General features: G+C 41.0%; 1 protein-coding gene across 5 annotated transcripts in view; it reads right to left on the reverse strand.

Moving 5' to 3' along the window:
• PAK1 (p21 (RAC1) activated kinase 1) overlaps positions 1 to 12,225 on the reverse strand; it is a 146,945-nt gene that overhangs the window by 65,124 nt on the left and 69,596 nt on the right. The window lies entirely within an intron of this gene.

Raw genomic sequence — 12,225 nt, forward strand, 5'->3', positions numbered from 1 at the left:
CATTTTAAATCTATACTATTTTAAGCTTTGTTGATAAGAAAGTAGCCCCAAAATTTCAACCCTGAGAATAAATACGCTCATTACTTGAACAAGGAGAACAAATACATCTTAAATCTTCTAACAGTCTCTACGATGAAAAGTTGGAAAAGATGAGAAACTAACATAGAGCTAGGCCTGAAGTCAGCATTCATGACAGCTTAAATGGTACCCCCTTCCATCCATACGGAAAACAGATACAAAACACAAAGACAACAGACCACATCTTACATTGCAATGCCACAGAAGCTTAAGAAGCTTGGTCATCTAGGAGAAACTAATCATACTGAGGAATTATTTACAAATCAACTGAAGGCTCTATAATAAAACCACCACAGAGAGATTTCAAAAGAGCAACTAGAATGGCAATATATAACACGAAAGTTGGAATTAAAGCTAAGAGACCCAAGCTTAAGTCTTGGCTCTACTATTCTTTTTTTTTTTTTTTTTTTTTTAAGATTTATTCATTTTATTACAGTCAGATATACACAGAGGAGGAGAGACAGAGAAGAAGATCCTCCGTCCGATGATTGACTCCCCAAGTGAGCCGCAACGGGCCGGTGCGCGCCGATCCGAAGCCGGGAACCCGGAACCTCTTCCAGGTCTCCCACGTGGGTGCAGTGTCCCAATGCATTGGGCCGTCCTCAACCGCCTTCCCAGGCCACAAGCAGGGAGCCGGATGGGAAGTGGAGCCGCCAGGACTAGAACCGGCGCCCATATGGGATCCCGGGGCTTTCAAGGCGAGGACTTTAGCCGCTAGACCACGCCGCCGGGCCCGGCTCTACTATTCTTAATAGAAATCCCACCATCTGTAAAATATGATTTTATGTTTTCCGGCCGTTCAAGTCGCAACTAACGAGAGAAAGAGATTTGTACTTACTTTGGATAATGTGATTAAAAGCATACAGACACAGTGCTTAAGTAGAAAGAAAATGCTTTCTCACGTAACCACCATGTATAAGACACATTACAATCTGAAAGAAAGTCAATGGGAACCTGAGAAAAGAGTATGCTCACTGATAATTACATCCTTCACTTGGCCATCATGGATTAAGGAGTCACAGTATAAAACAGAACCAGAGTAATCAAAGATTTTAAGATGTACCAGCATCAAAGTCAGAAGTAACCTTAGAGATCATCAATTTGACTCCTTCCGATATTACAGGTAGGAATACTGAAGTTCAAGAAGCAGAAGGAGAGCCTGGGGCAACAGCTCAATGGCTAAATCCTCACCATGTAAGCACTGGGACCATACAGGGGCGCCAGTTCATGTCACAGCTGCCCCACTTTCCATCCAGTTCCCTGCTTGTGGCTTGGTGAAAGCAGCAATAGATAGTCCAAAGCCTTAGGACTCTTCACCTGTGTAGGAGGTCCAGGCTCTGGGCTCCTGGCCTCAGAATGGCTCAGCCATTTGGGGAATTGCAGCCATCTGGGGAATGAACTAGCAGCTGGAAGATCTCTTTATCTCTCACTGACACTGTAAATATACCTTTCAAATAAAAATAAGTAAATCCTTTTTTAAAAAAAAAGTTTTTAGGGAGCACTGTCATGGCATAGCCTGTTAAGACATCATCTGTGGGGACCAGCCCAACTGGCTAATCCTCAACCTTCACACGCCAGCATCCTATATGGGCACCAGTTTCTGATCTGGATGTTCCACTTCTGATATAGCTCCTTGCTTCTGGCCTAGGAGAACAGCAGAAGATGGCCCAAGTCATCTGCAAGGAGATCTGGGTGAAAACTGGCTGGTTTCAAACTGACTCAGTTCCAGCCATTGTGGTTATGTGGGACATGAACCAGCAGATGGAAGATCCTTCTGTCTGTCTCTCTGTAGATCTGATCTGCCTTTCCAATAAAAATATTTTTAAAAAGGGGCAGGAGGAAATTGCCCAAGATTGTATAGTAATTTAAAGATAACATCGGGGTAGAATGGTAGAGCCCTTTTTAAACACATAAAATTTTTACTCAAGCTTTATTATGAAACTTAAACTTCATCTTAAGATTCTCTGCCAAAGAATTTCTAACAGTTCTGCCCTTATGGTAAATTCAGCCCCTCTTTCTGCTCTGAATTATCTGTGATTTAGGTTTGGGTTAGTCAAATTGAGCCAATGGCAAATATCAATACATATAAGCATGAGCTAAAAACTAGGAAAGATAAATGAGTTCTTGTTTCTCACATCAAAAGAACACAGCACAAACACAGGCATATGTGTAACTGAAGGCATAGGTAAGTCACGTATACTTTGGGTGAATCTGTAGTTCCTTCAATTAAGTACAGTTCAAATCAACTGACTTTTACTGAGAACTTACATGTAAGGTTCTATGCTAGAAACCAAGAAGAAATAAAGATAAAATTAATGAGTAAAAATGAATAACACCTGACTCAACCCTAGACTCTTACATGCAAGCAGCAAGATCTAGAAAACCACAAAGCCAAGCTAACTGTGAATAGTGCTACAGAACAGTACAAACAATAACATGTCCTAACACATAAAGAAAGCCTAAAATGAAACGGGATAATCAGCAGTAAAATTTCACAAAAGATAAAGTAATGGCTCAAAGAATAAACAGCTGACAGATGTCTGCTGTAGCGCTAAGAATGCTCACATCCCACACTGGAATGCCTGGGTTTGACTCCTGACTCCTCTCTCAATTCCAGCTTCCTGATAAATGCATACACTGGCAGGCAGAGGTGACGGCTTAAGTAGTTAGGTCCCCCCACTCATGTTTCTTTTGAACACCAGTGCTGAAGTACTTAAAGGGAAGTGTAACAATGCATGCAGTTTACTTTGAAATTAAAAATGCTTTAAAATAAAACAAATTAATAGATAAACTTGGATTGTAATATTCATGCAAATATATGTGTAAAATGAAGTCAATAAAATATACTGTGCACTGCTTCGCAAAGGGCTACATTCTGAGAAACACATCATTAAGTGATTTCATCAGTACATAAATATAATACAACCTTCACAAACCTAGATGGTTCAGGTCAATTATTTTACACTCTACTGAAGCAATCAAAAGATACAATAAACACAGAATGTACAAAGCTGTTGTTTGTGTTATATAGTAGTAGCAAACTCTAAAATCACAATAAAAAATATAGCCAATACATAAACTAGGAACAGTCACTTATTAGCATTAGGTATTACACACAATGCTTAACTGTATGTGCTGTATAGTACTAGCAGTACAATAGGCTTGCAGTATTAGCAGTACAACAGGCTATATCACCACAAGCATGTAATGCACAGCTATGATATCACTAGGCAAAAGGAATTTTTAGGCTCACTGTAACGTCATACAACATTGTATATGTGGTCCAAATATCATCCATAATGTTGTAGGTGACTGTTTAGGAAATGTTCACAGCAGTAGAATCTAGCTGGTACGTACACAGATATTTTAAATTATCTCTAGTACCATTTTTGGGAGAAAAAATCATAATTCTTTAACTCTGTATAGTCTCTTAGTTAAGTGGCATCAGACAGATCCATCATTAGTTAGCATCTGACTCAAAGAAACGAGACAAAAAAAATAAATGAATTATTGTAATGGGAAAAAATTATAGTACATGCATCTTAGGCCACTGAATAATGTATATGTGAGAGTAAAGTGTGGCAGAATGCATCATAAACAACTAAAAGCAGGAGACCAAAAAAGTGGGACACAGCAGATCCTGGTAGTATACCACAAAGTATACCAGCCACAAAAATGGTCCTTTCTAAGCAATTCTAGAGCTAGGCAGTAAATGACTATACTAAAAATAAAAGGTGACACTGTTGACTGAAAAACAAGGTTGTGGGGCAATGACAATGAGAAAGAGGCGTTGCCTGGAGGAGACCAGCTGCTAACCATCTGCACTGGGGACTCTGTGGTGCCCGGAGCTCATACCACAGGACCTGGAGATTAGAACAGTCCTCTAAAGTTATCAAGATCAGCTGAAATTTTAAGAACGATTTCCCCCAGAGAATTTCCTAGACGAACCATTTTTAATCTTCACAACTAAGGCTTCAGTCATCATTTGTAGCTCATACTTTAATCATAACTTTATTATATTTTAATATAAATATTTTATAGAATTTGTAGTGAAGTTGGTAATTTATATTTATCACTTTTTTCCTTCTTTAAGGCAAATTTCATCTACGTTTGGCAAGCTAATGCTAGGTGCTGAGTAAGTCAAAAGAAGAACTAGGGTTCCAGAAACAATGCCAATCATCACGCGTCACAGCGACAGAAGTAAAGAACTGAAATGACGTCTGTATAATGACCGAATTACTAAACCACATTTCACTGTTGACTCTAGAAGCAAGGGAATGAGCTAGATAACCTCTAAAACTCACATAACCTCTCAAGCCATTCAAAATAAAACAGGGAATCTAAGAAGAAATAAAGCCTACTCCACATACTAATCATATTTGTTAGTTCAAACAACCCAGAGCAACTGCAACTGGTATGCTCCAGTGTCCATGGGGACTGAGGAGTACTGTGTGCCCTTGGTGCAGGCTATGAGAATCTGATCTCTCTAATTAAACCATGCCAAGAGGTTTTCTTTGGCAGGACACTGGAATGCTGCAGACTTGAATTTGCTGAGGGATGTCATTCTCATGCGTCAAATGCTCCCACTATGGAGCCTCCGACCACTTGCTCTAGTTTAGTGTTTGGGGATATATGGAGCAGAACTACAGGCTGTTTCAAGACTATTAAAATAAAAAAGCGACTTTTATTTCCGATCTTTCATTTCTCTTACACAAAATACAAATTAAGACTATTTCATAGATTTACAATGAGAACTGAAAAGCAAATAAAATATAAATGCACCTAGCCTGGCACAAAAGATGTTCAACAAACATTCCCTATGCCACCTGCCTTTCTAATCCTATCACTGCCACTTCCTACACATGCCATTCCAGGTCAATATGTCCTTACCTCCTGCCCCTGAGAGGTTATTTTCTCTACCTATAATGTCCTCACTTGTCTGCCAAGCAAACTCCTCCACTCATTCTTCCAGGCCCAACCTGTCTCACTGCCTCTGCGAAATCTTCCCAGACCCACCCTCCCCACCATCCCAACCAAAACATAACAAACAGCCTCCTATTAAAATACCTCAAACTTACTCAAATTTTAAATCATTATTTCTCTAATTTTTTTTTCATTTTATTTGAAAGGTAGCATCAAAGAAAGATTTTCTACTTGCCTAGTCAATCTCCAAATACCCAAGACTGGCCAGGCCAAAGGCAAGACCCCAGAACTCAATTCGGGTTGCTCATCTGGATGACAGAGACCCAAGTGCTTCAGCCACCACCTGCTGCCTTCCAAGGTACACGTCAGTAGGAAGCTGGAATCAGAAGCTGAGCTCAGACTCAAACACAGACTCACTGAAGAAGAATGCAGATGTTTCAAAAATCATCTTTAACCACTACATCAAACAAAACCTACCGTGTTAGGTCAAATATCCATTGCTCAAAACAAAATCAACAGCATCTTATACGTTCATCTATACAGCAATTCCAAAATCTTAGCCTATCAGCCATAATCCATGAGTTGTCCTCACTCACCAGGCCATGAGCAACTCAAAGGACAAAAAGAGTCTGATTAATCTGTGTCCCCAGTGCTTACCCGTCATACACTTGGTGAGTAATGAAATTAGCAAAGGTTAGTGACTAAGGCAGCCAAGTTTAAACAAGAAAACACAGACTACTGGAAAGACCTTGAAGATGGGGAGATCACAGGGAACTGGAGTGCCCTCGTAGGCCGGGAATTCCGAGGTCAACCATTCCCCCTATAGGATCTCCCACATGGGATGGAAGAACTCCAGATCCTTCCTCACAGATCTAATGTCATCAGAACAACAGCCGGGAGCCCTGAGCGGTCCTCAGTAACAGAAGAACATTAAACTTCCTTCGGGACTCAGGACAAGAGCTTTCTCTGGTCCTAACTTAGTTCCAACTTTGGATCCCCGCCCTCTCTTACAATGAACATCAGGGTTGCTCCAGAGCTCCCCTAAAAATTAGATCAGATAGACAGAGACCAATAAGGAAAGCTCAGAACAGACAGGAAAAAGTCAGCTTGGACTCCCATATACCTTACTAGGTAGGACACAAAGATCAGTTACTCCTTACTAAGGTATTGAAGATTTCTCTGAATACCCTTCCTAAAATTGTTCTGCTCCTCAATCATTAACTTATGGCTAGTTAGAGTTATAAGCTTTTTTGGACTATCCTAAAATTCACAAAGTTCCGTAAAAATCACGCTTGAATACTACAAGCTGCTAAATATAAAAATGAAAATAGACACAAGACAGCTGAATAGTACCCTACAACCATTTTAAGGTTTATAGCAGCCAGTTGTATATAAACTAAAATTGAGATGTCAATGAAGTAGTTACAGGATGTGGTTAAGAACTTGCATGTTCTAACATATTGGTCACTCAATACCATGTCAATTAACTTCATGATGTTGTAAATTTCCATGTTTCTTCCTGTTGTTGAAGTTATGTAGTGGCTTTTCATTGGCGGGGATGATATCCTGCCAGCTCTACTTTCAGACCAGGGATGGTCTCCCAATGAAACTGTTGAATTTATCTGGATAATAAGACGCTGGATTCTCTGCATGGTACATGCCCACAATGAAGGAATCATGACTGGTTATGAACTGTACTACTGTAACAATATGGAGGAATTCAGTATGAGGGGAGGGCTTAGGGAGGGGTTGGGGGAATCCCAGAGCCTAAGAAACTGTATCATAAAATGAAATTAAAAAAAAAAAAAAAAAGTGCTGGTGGGCCCAGGATGGTGGCCTACCAGCTAATGTCCTCAATTTGAACATGCCGGGATCCTATATGGGCGTAAGTTCTAATCCTGGCAGCCCAGCTTCTCATCCAGCTCCCTGCTTATGGCCTGGAAAGGCAGTAAAGGACAGCCCAAGGCCTAGGGACACTGAACTCCACATGGGAGACCTGGAGGAAGCTCCCGGCTCCTGGCTTCAGATTGGCGCAGCTCTGGCCATTGCAATCACTTGGAGAATGAATCATCGAACGGAAGATTTCCTTTCTGTCTCTCCTCCTCTTTGTATATCTGACTGAGTTTGCAATAAAAATAAATAAATATTTAAAAAAAAGAAAGACCTTGAAGATCATTAGCCAGTTCCAAACCCTTATTTTATGGTAACCCAAAACCCTAGGGATACACAATTTACTTACAATCACTATATGAAATAGTGATGAAGACATGGATAGTTTCTGATTATTCTGATTCTCTTAAAAACCATACTGGTTCTATACTGCTTATAATTTGAGACAGAATAAAAAAAAGGCTGTATCTGGGCAGCCTCCATAATCAGAGGTAACTAAGTAGTAGAGAAAGAGCAGGAAGATTTGGAGTGTATAACCCAAGTTCATTTATGCCAGCCCTGTCCCTAACTACTACCACACACATGCACACCTGTAAATCTTCCTCATTCCCTCTACACCAGCTCCTGCAGTCACTGAAGAAACTAGTACTTACAGGTCTGATTAGCCTCTCCCTACAACCTTGAATTATTCCTGATCTGTAGCCCCAGTGGAGTTACTCCTAACAACCAAGACAAAAATTCAAATTAAATTTTCAAACCCTTAAGCCTACCACTGAATCCATACACTGAGAAAACTCAAGGCCTTTACAATCAGAGATGGAAAAAAACCACCACCTGGCTCAACCTCCAAAAAACACTGGGATTTATTCTCCTAAATGGTTGACCTTCTAGCCAATCTCTGCCTGAACAGAGGTTGTGATTTCCCACAATGTCCATAGGAACAGTTTTTCTATGCAGTAAAACCCATAGAATGAAAATGGACTGCCCTTCCTCCTCTAAAAGATAATCAAGACTAAGGCAATCAGTCTTCCAGTGTCCATTTATTACAATCATCCAGGGTTATCTGAACTGTCACTAATCATTCTATACTTTCTAATCTGACCATGTTTTGTTGCCTGAACTTTCCAGTTCCTTAGGAACTTCCCATTTGCTACTGGTTAATTCCTTTGTTTCCTTTTCCTAAAAGAACCTGGATGGGGCCACAATGTCGACACAGTGGGTTAAGTCGTCACTTGTGACACAGTGGGTTGAGTCATCACTTGCAACACAGGCATCCCAAACTGCAGCTCTATAGTCTTAATTGCAGCTGCTACATTTCTTACCTAGGTTCCTGTTAAGGTACCTGGAAAGGCAGAGGAAGATGGCTCAAGTACTTGGTCCCCTGACACCCATCTGGGAAAACAGGAATGACATTGTGGCTCTTGGCTTCAATCTGGCCAGTCCTAGCTGTTGTGGCCATTTGAAAAGTGAAAAAGTGAATGGAAGATCTTTCTTTCTTATTTCTCTCTCTTGCTCTGTCACTCTGCCTTTCAAATAAATAAATCTCTTTTTTAAAAATGTCTTTTGCCCTTCCCTTGCTTTCCAAAATCTAATTGGTAATCCTAGTATTAAGATTAATTATTTCAGCTCTCCCCCAAATGTCTCTGTGTTGAAGGAGCCAACACCCTAAAGAATATAACAAAACCTGGCTCACTTCTTTCACCTGAAGTTTATGTCTATCTTTTTACACTGGACACCTCATTCCCCCATTCCTCCTTAGCTCGTGAGTTCATTTTCACTGAAAAAACAGAAATGTTTGTAGAACTCTGTCTTCATGCCTTCCTGCATCAGCATCCACTTCGCCTTCCCCCAGTACCAGTGAAGGAGGTGTCCTCCCTGCCATCAGAAAAGATTCTCCCTTCCCCGTCAACTGCATTCTTCAAGTCCACTTGTACAATGTGAGATGGAAGTCACATAAAATACTTTGGTCAGGACAGGCTTTTCTGAGGAAGAGACAATTAAGATCTGAATTAAATGGCCACAATAGTCAGTGGTAGGCCCAGCTGAAATCAAGGGCCCAAAACTCAACCTAGGTTTTTCATATGGGAGGCAACAACCCAAGTATTTGAGCTATCACCTGTTGCCCTCCTAAGGCGCACATTAGCGGAAAGCTGTAATGTAACTGGGACTAAAACCACACACTCTGATATGGGATGAGGGCATCCCAGTGTCTTATCCACTATAACAAAACCCACCAGTTCAGAGGTTTTGTTTTTGTTTATATGGATTTATTTACTTACTTATTTGAAAGGCAGAGTATGTGACACAGACATACACCTTGTATCTGCCAATTCAATCCCCAAATGGCCACCGCAATTAGGCCTGGACCAGGCTGAAGCCAGGAACTTCCTCCGAGTCTCCCACATGAAAAAGAGGGACTGAAGAACTCAAGCCATCATCCACTGCTTCCCAAGTGCATTAGCCAGGGTGCTAGCCTGAAAGTGGAGGACAGGACTCAGGCAAGCTCTCCCAACAACAGAACATAGGCATCCTAAGCTGCAGTTTAACTTGCTGTGCCACAATACCAGTTCTAGAATTTGATCTTTTGAGGATAAGAATACATATTGCTTCACCTAGTTATTTTTATATAACTACTTTTAAGCTTTAAAATGACCTTGCAAAATAAATAAAGATATTTTATATATGAAACTTAGAGACGTTAACATTCATATAACCAGTAATTACTAGAACCAGGATTTGAACTAAAGTCAGTCAATCTATTTTTAAATCCTATCCTCAACACTTTACTTTTACTTGTGCTTTTTTAGGATCACTAAAAATAATATCCTTTATAGTTACTACCAACTGTTTGACTTTAAATAAACCACTCCTGTATACTTCTTGGTCTCCATTTTGAACATGGGGTTCAGCTAACAGGACCAAGCCTTCTCCATCCAGACCCCTCTTTTTTCTTCGTCCACTGAGAACTCAAACTCAGTTTTGGACTCGTCAGTAGCAACCCTAGGCTTTTAGACAATAGCACCACGTGTCTGAACAATTTTTTTTTCCTAAAGATTTATTTATTTATTTATTTATTTGAAAGGCAGAGTTATATGCAGAGAGCACGAAGGAAAGCGAGCGAGAGAGAAAGAACATGGGAGGGAAGGAGAGGGACCGAGAGTAAGATCTTCCATCCACTAGTCCACTCCCCAAATGGATGCAAATTCAGCCAGTCCAAAGCCAGAAGTCAGGACCCAGAAGTTTCCTCCAGGTCTCGCTTGTGGGTGGCAGAGGCACAAGAACTTGGGCTATCTTTTGCTATCCCAGGCACATCACCAGGGAGATGGATCAGAAGTGGAGTAACACTGCAAGTGGCAGATTAACACACTGTACCGCAACACAGACCCAGGCATTTTTTTTTTCACAGCTTAAGAAACCTACCACAATAACACCTATACAAAATGTTACAAACCGTTTTTACAAGCATTTCACAAGCTTTATTTGATACCCTATGAGGTGTTAAATCCCTATTTGAAAGACGCCAATAGAAGTAAAAAGCTTAACTTCACATCTGGTCTCTGGATTCTCTGGTTCACCAGGATCTAAACTAAAGAAGAAAAAAAAGTCTGTTTCCCTTCAAAGGTAATGAAAGTTTGTTCGACCATGGCACAGTGACCCACCACATGGAACTGTTTTTAGTTTCAAATCAGCACTACCTTGACTCTAGCCCCCAAAACAGACAGAAAATATATAAAAATTACTGTATACTGTAAGCCTACATATGATAGAATAAATATCAATTTTAGACAAGAGTTTAGATCCCAGCCCTGCTACCAACATGCTGAATCCTAAGTTCCCTCTTGTGCCCCAGCATAGTTCCTTGTGCTGCTCTCTACAAAAACTTCTGCTTGAGCTGCCACACCCCTTGATGTGCATGTGAATTCAGCAAGTGCATCCAGCTCCCACCCGTTTTTCTAGCATCCAAACCAGCACAGAGCAGAAGATTCAAACAACACTGTATAATGGACAGATGCCAGAATGAAAGGGATTTGTATATATTCACACTCCATATTCTAGTCTAGTCAGTGAGTGCCAATAAAATAGTAGCCTTGTCGTTGTCATCTCTGCCTACCCTCTTTCTTCACCATTTTGCAGACAATACTCCAGAAAAACGTGCTGAGTAGAAATGAACCCAAGACCAAAGAGTTCAGAGGCGTAGAGAAAAAAAACCTATACTTCTATGACCCCTTTCCCAGTCTGTAATTTTCCCTCTACAACCATCCCTGCTGCCTTACTGCATGTACAACACCTGTACTGTCCAGGCCTCCCTCTTCTTCAAAAGACCACTGTCCCTCCCCGAGGACTCTCCTCCTCTCCCTGGACTCAGAAATCAACCTCCTGCCCTCCAGTTCAGCAGTGCCTCTGAGTTGCCAAATGTCATTGGTCATCTCCCAATCACTCATCTCACACAAGGGAATCTGAGCCTTTGCCCAGCCCTACTTCACACTCTTACTCCCCCTCCCCCACTCTAGGCTTTACTTATTCAGTGTTACCGAGCTGCTACCCTTCACAGTGACAGAGGAGACAGGAAAAATCCAGGAAGAACGATTGCTCACTGCCATGCCCAAGGCAATGTGTGGAAGCAGGAAGGAGACAGGCTGATACTTGAGAAAAACAGAACTTAGAGGTGAAAACCAGAAATTAGGGGATTAGGGAAAACACACAAGTCTGACCTGACCAACACTACAGCAAAGGCCAGTAAAAAACAGTAACCAGATAATAATGAGAAAGTGTAAACAAAAGTTCTAATGGGAAAGCAGAAGAAAGCCTGATCAAGAGAAGGACCCAAGAGAAGGAGGGAGAAACTGGCTTCGGAAGGAGAAAAGATAAAAAAGAAGATGAAGGGAGCAGAAGAGAAAGAGAATTCTGGGGTGGGATTTCTCATGGGCAGGGAAAGTGCAGAACAAGATAAGGGACCAGACAAAGTAGGAAGAGTAAGGAGAGAACAGCCACAGTGTCGGGGAGAAGAAAGCCCCAAATAATAAAGCTACATTAGTTCCAGGCCTAATATGAGTTTCCTGGTGCCAGATAATAAAGAAATAAGAATTATAGTGATTAAAACTTTACACAGTGGCAAGGTCTGTCATTTGTTAAGCAAAGTAAAAAGGGTACTCCTGAAAAGACAGCTCAGTTTACTACAGCTTTTTACCTCGGTATAGGAGAACTGGTCAGTTCAGAGAAAAATCATTTATACATTGGGACCTGCTTCTTCACAGTTCCACCTCCCTCTGCCCAACATACCAGCATCTAACACTAAAATACACACCAGCCTTCTCAGCCTCTGCCTTGCCCCTG

This window comes from Ochotona princeps, chromosome 4, assembly GCF_030435755.1.
Source record: "Ochotona princeps isolate mOchPri1 chromosome 4, mOchPri1.hap1, whole genome shotgun sequence".
NCBI classification, from domain to species: Eukaryota; Metazoa; Chordata; class Mammalia; order Lagomorpha; family Ochotonidae; genus Ochotona; species Ochotona princeps.